The sequence below is a fragment of the Fukomys damarensis genome, unplaced genomic scaffold (genome assembly GCF_012274545.1).
Source record: "Fukomys damarensis isolate Sample0158 unplaced genomic scaffold, DMR_v1.0_HiC HiC_scaffold_18, whole genome shotgun sequence".
NCBI lineage: Eukaryota > Metazoa > Chordata > Mammalia > Rodentia > Bathyergidae > Fukomys > Fukomys damarensis.
Window position 1 is genome coordinate 37,950,474 of NW_022900930.1, and position 5,660 is coordinate 37,956,133.

Genomic DNA, 5,660 nt, shown 5'->3' on the forward strand with positions numbered 1-5,660 from the left:
TTCCAGACTTTGAGAAGGTGGAGAAGCGATCCACATTTGAAATATAATTAAAGGATTAGTGGTAGAGCTCCTTGCTTTTCTCACAGGTCATTGGGAAAAGGGACAAAGCTCTGGTGTCCCCAGGGTGCAGCATGGTGCCTGGTGGGGAATTAGTTCCACAGAGGTCACACCTGGGAGCAACAGGGAAAAGTTGTTTTTCTTGGATTCACTGGCTGGTTGTTGCAATCGCTTCCTAGAAAGATATGGAGAAACTAACCTATTATCAGCTTTCAAAATTTTCTGTATCCTTTCCTTTAGCAACCTGTTATTCAGTGGGTTATAATCCTTTTAAAGTATAACTTTATTAATTCCCTTATCTCTCTAAACAGGTGTGTTAGGAGTCTTGATATAGAGAGGCTGCTTTGATTTCATGTAAGACAAATTCGAAACTTGTCTGCAGAAGTAACCAGCTGTGGCCCTGTCTCATTCCAGTTAAGTCCCTGGCTTTCATTTAGGCTGGAGAACAAGATGGGATGATCTTAGTCACATTTATGGGCACGCCTTACTTCACTTTGGACAGTTTTGTTCATAAAGACAGAAAGCTCATCGTGTCCAATTAAAACTGAAAAAACTGCAGAAACTCATCTTAAAAATAGGCATAATAGTAGAGAATCTGCTAATTGGCCAGCAATTACAATTTAGTCTTTTGCTATTAGGAATTTTCCTCTCTTCCGTGAAGTGAATACAGAGGCTTCCAGTTCGGGATCCGGACACCTTGGCGTGTCGCTCCCAACAGTTCAACTGGAGCCCTTGATGCCTGTGTCCTTGGCACCCACCAGACTGTGAGGTACAGTATAAGCTCTGTGTGCCAAGCAGTTCACCCACACAGGACAGAAATAGCCTGGGCTGACCAAACTGTGAGCCTGCTTCTAATTACTGGAGAACTGGAAACGAATGCAATCTTCATCTGCATTCTCTCAGATGGTGCTGCTTTAGTTACACTTATCCTAGTGCTGAATTTCTCTGGTACCAAAGGACATTTATGCTCCATCACACGAAATTACAAACACAACTTCAAGGTAAAAAAGCTCTCAGTTCAAAATAATGTCATTGATGTTTGGATTTTGTTTTTGTTTTTCAAGCGAAACCTTTATTGTTTGGATTTTCTTTGTAACATTCATTCTCCATATTATTTTACATTTTTTCCCTGGTGTGGGAAGGCACTTTTTCCTCTCAAAAAGGATGTTGCGATAGTAAACAAATGTGGATTGCCAGCCTGTGTCTATCTTTATGCAAGGATACCTGAACGTATTTATAAAATCACATCCCTCCCCTGCTTTAATCATTAACTGTTGTCCCATTGCTTGTTGGGATAGTCAGAAGTCCTGATATAACGTCTGGTCTTCTTCCCTCTCGTCTTCCACCCACTTGGTCTGACTTCTGTGATAGAATCTGTCAGTCTTTCAGCTGCTTGTGCCCCTTCCATGGATTGTCCTTGTCATCTGGTCTCCCTGAGAGGGGAGGCCAACCCCCCTGCCCCTTGCCTTACCCTGAGCACCGCCATGCTGGGCTAATCATTTCCTGTTTTCACTTTCTCCACTTATTTCTCCTGCCACACGGCAGAAGCCTGGTGCTTACAAAATAGTGGTGGAACTAAAGCTACATTTATAATATTGCTTCTAGTTTTACAGCAGTATCAGAACTGTCTGTAGTAGAGCCTCCCTGCTCTCGCAGAGTTGGTCTGCTCACTGTATGTGACCTTCTATATTTTGCCTTTAACTTTTAAACTGTCTGCTTATGCTCCTAACTGTATGAATGTCCATTTTCCTTCAAAACAGTTAAAGATCTATTTCTTTCCAGAAGTATGCATAGGCTAATTAGGCTCAATTCATTTTTTTTCAATTTCATTTTTGAAACCACCAATTTTCTTGATTAAAAAAATAGACATTAATGGAATCATTATAGTGACTATCTCACTAACCAGAAACAATTGTGATTATAAACACTTGGTAAGATTTCTTTAACTGCATCTTGCTTAGAAGCCAGCAAAGTCTGAATTAATAGTGGATAGCTGGTGTGCTTTGGTGCATCCTTCAGTTCTCTTCCGCCAGAGACTGATTAGTGTATAAAAATGTGCTTCTCCCCTGGCTCAGTGCTCATCACAGTCAGGATGCTGTTAAGTGGGGAGGCTAATGTGATTCGGCACAAGTGGGGTAAAACCTGTCCTCCTAAGAGCTCAGCGGGGCTCCGGATCTCAGGTCAGAACTGGAAGTGTTCAATGGAATGTGCAGGGCTTCTGGCTCATGAATATTTAAAAGGCCGTGGTGAGGGCAGGGAACCCATCAGTTAACGGCTATGCGCGGTGAGCAGAGGTGTAGTGAGTCACTATGGGGAACTTGTCGTCTGCAAGGATGGCCGGGCGGAGTTGTGATCGTGGTGTAACACTGCTGTTCTTTCAGTGTTGTTTCACCTTGTCACTGTTTTAAAGATGCAACCACCCAGATTCTAGAATTTATGAGTATACCTGGAACAAAAGCCAAATTCTTACTTTTTGCTACTTGGCAAATCTTTGCACAACCAGGGGTGTGTCTTTTCTTCTTTGGAACTGCTGCGATGTTCACCACTGTTGGGTAGCAAGAACTCAATAAATACTATTTACTCTGAAGTGACGTTTGGTGACACACATACCAAACAAAACAAAAGGCAAAAAATAAAAACAAAAACAAGCCAACAAAAACAAAACCAAAAATAATTTATAAAGCACCATCGAAATGCAGTTTGTTTCAACAAACTCTAAACAAGTTAAATAAATGTGTACAGGACAAATGCCAAAAAGGAAAGAATATTTGGTTGACAAAAGCAAATAGCTGAACCCAGGGTGGCAGACACCCTAACTACATCAGGCTCTTAGAAAGACAGAGTCAGAGACAACCGCAGCCCGTGAATAACAGATTACAACATAAACCGGACTATCCGAATAAGAACAACAAAACAATAAAGAAATGTTTACAACGAGTGGGGGTGTTTTGTCTGTTTTGTTTTGTTTTGTTTGAGACAGGCTCTCACTGTGTAGTTCATGTTGGCCTCATGGCAATTCTCCTGTTTCAGCCTCCTGAGTGCTGAGATCACAGGTGTGCAGGGCTGTGCCCAGCTACACTGGTAGTTTTGTGTTTTACATACTATTGTTCCATTTAATTTTATCCTCTCTCAGTTCTGTGTAGGTAATTTATTGTCTTTACTAATTTATAAATGAATGTAATTTACTTAAGTGAATAAACAGCAGGGGTGGGATTCTGAACCTTTCCTCTTTCCTCTCACACATATATTCTCACTGCTATTTTCCAGTGACCCCTCCACCTGGTCTCTCCAGGTAGGAAACATTTTAGGCCTATCGGTCACATCAAAACTGTTGGACAAAAGCAGCAGAGACATCTAAATGAATTCTTAACAGGCATGAAGTTCTGAAGTCTAAAGAATTCCAGGGTGACTTAGAACATGTCCTACTCTGTGTTGGATGCAGCCTGTGGCTTCAGTTCTCTCCTGCAGCTCTGTGCATTGTAGCTGCTGTCTCCACGCTGCTCCTATGGCAGCTCACGCCCGTCCTGGACGGGGGCATCTGGCAAGTGAGTGTGGACAGCTACTGTTTGTCAGGAGGCTGCACACACCTTTGATGAAGGATCATTACCTACCAAGAAGATCCTCATAATTCCACTCTATCACTTCCTGTGAGTCATTAGAGCAGACAGCTTTCAAAGACAGGACCCGGCGTGCAGGTGGACAACAAGATAATTCGGGCAGGAAATAGCTGCTTCCACTGGACCCTGTGTGCTGTTCTCTAAAGATACAAGCAGACTGTCGCATTAATCTCTTCTGGATTGATACTGCCGCTACAGTGCTACATTTAGAAACTCAAGAAGAATGAAATGGACTGAAACAGTTTTTTGTAACTCAAAGAAATGGAAGCAGTGGTGGTCTAGATATTAAAAATGGGAATTATCTCTCTGTGTTTTTTTTTTGTGTGTGTGGTATTGGGGGTTGAACTCGGGTACTCAGCCAAGCCAAGTGAGCACTTTCCTACTGGGTTACACCCCTAATCCTGAACCTATCTCCATTTGACTTTGGGATACATCCTATAACTTCTGCTCAGCAGACATACCTTGGTATCACATACCTTGGATATCACATAATCCTGGTGATGCTTTAACTAAGATCAGAATACATTTTCAGTTCATGAATATATCTCTGACCTGAACATTACAGGTGGGTGATCAAATATATATTGAGTACTGCCTCGAAATGCTTCTCTATGCTGATTTGTGCTATTCTGAATTAATTTCTTCTTTTTTCTTTCTTTTTTTTTGTACCAGAGATCAAACTCAGGACTTTGCACTTGTGAGACAGGCGTGGTGCCTCTGAGCTAAATCCCTAGCCTGTTTGCTTTTGTTTTTGAGAGAGGGTCTCACTATGTAGCCCAGGCTGGCCTCAAACTCGCAGTGATCCTCATGTCTTAGCTTCCCAGTGCTGGGGTTATAGGCGGGTGCTACCGTGCCTGGCTATTTTGAATTAATTTGTGCTGCCTGTCACTGAAGTTTCAAGGAAGTTTGTAAGCTGGACATGTGCATTTCTGGAATCCCAGCATTTAGAAGGCTGAGGCAGGATTGCCAAATTCAAGGCTAGCCTGAATTACATAGCAAGACCTATCCCCAAAAACAAACAACAAAAAACAAAGAGGTTTATAAATAGCTCAGATAATATCTTTGTACACAAATTAGCTTGAATGGCAATTCTGCTCATTTATAGTGCATGAAGTTTTATAAACAGCATTCCATTGGGTATTCTGGGATTTTAGATATGGCATCATAAAAATATCTGTCTCACATTGGCATAGGAAAAGACTTTATGAACAAATCCTCAGTAGCATGGGAACTAGCACAAAGAATCAACAACTGGGATCTCATCATATTAAAAAGCTTCTGCACTGCAAAAGAAACCACCAACAGAGCTAAGAGACAACCTACAGTATGGGTAAAAATTTTTACCAGCTGCTCCTCAGACAAAGGACTATTACCTAGAATATATAAATAACTCAAAAAAATCAGACCTCCCAAATATAAAGACCTGATTCAAAAATGGGCATCTGAAATGAACAGACATTTCTCAGAGAAAGAAGTAAAAGCAGCAAATAAATATATGAAAAAATGTCCCACATCACTGGTCATTCAAGAGATGCAGATGAAAACAATGCTGAGATTCCACCTCACCCCAGAAAGAATGGCTACTAACAAGAAATCAACCAATAAGAAATGTTGGTGGGCCTGTGGGGAGAAAGGAACCCTTCTCCATCGTTGGTGGGAGTGCAGACTGGTGCAACCACTGAGGAAATCAATATGGAGATACCTCAAAGAACTAGGACTAGAGGTTCCATTTGACCCAGCTATCCCTCTGCTGGGTATCTTTCCAAAAGAATCAAAAGAATCATATCACGGTGATATATGCACACCCATGTTTATAGCAGCACAGTTTGTAATAGCTAAAACTTGGAAACAGTCCAATTGCCCATCAGTTGATACTGGATAAAGATGTGGGTTTTCTATAAAATGGAATACTATTCAGCCATAAAGAATGAGAAACTAGAGTCATTCATAGGAAAATGGATGCATATTGAGGCCATACTTTTAAGT

At 41.3% G+C, this 5,660-nt stretch overlaps 1 long non-coding RNA gene across 2 annotated transcripts; it reads left to right on the plus strand.

Moving 5' to 3' along the window:
• The first annotated feature begins 387 nt into the window (after positions 1 to 387).
• LOC104866051 lies at positions 388 to 3,964 on the plus strand. Of its 2 annotated transcripts, none has more exons than XR_781329.2 (3): positions 388 to 470; positions 696 to 1,058; positions 3,325 to 3,964. It is a non-coding gene; the product is annotated as an uncharacterized LOC104866051 (long non-coding RNA). The 2 variants fall into 2 exon arrangements; XR_781328.2 differs by having other exon boundaries at positions 696 to 826.
• Positions 3,965 to 5,660: the final 1,696 nt, after the last annotated feature.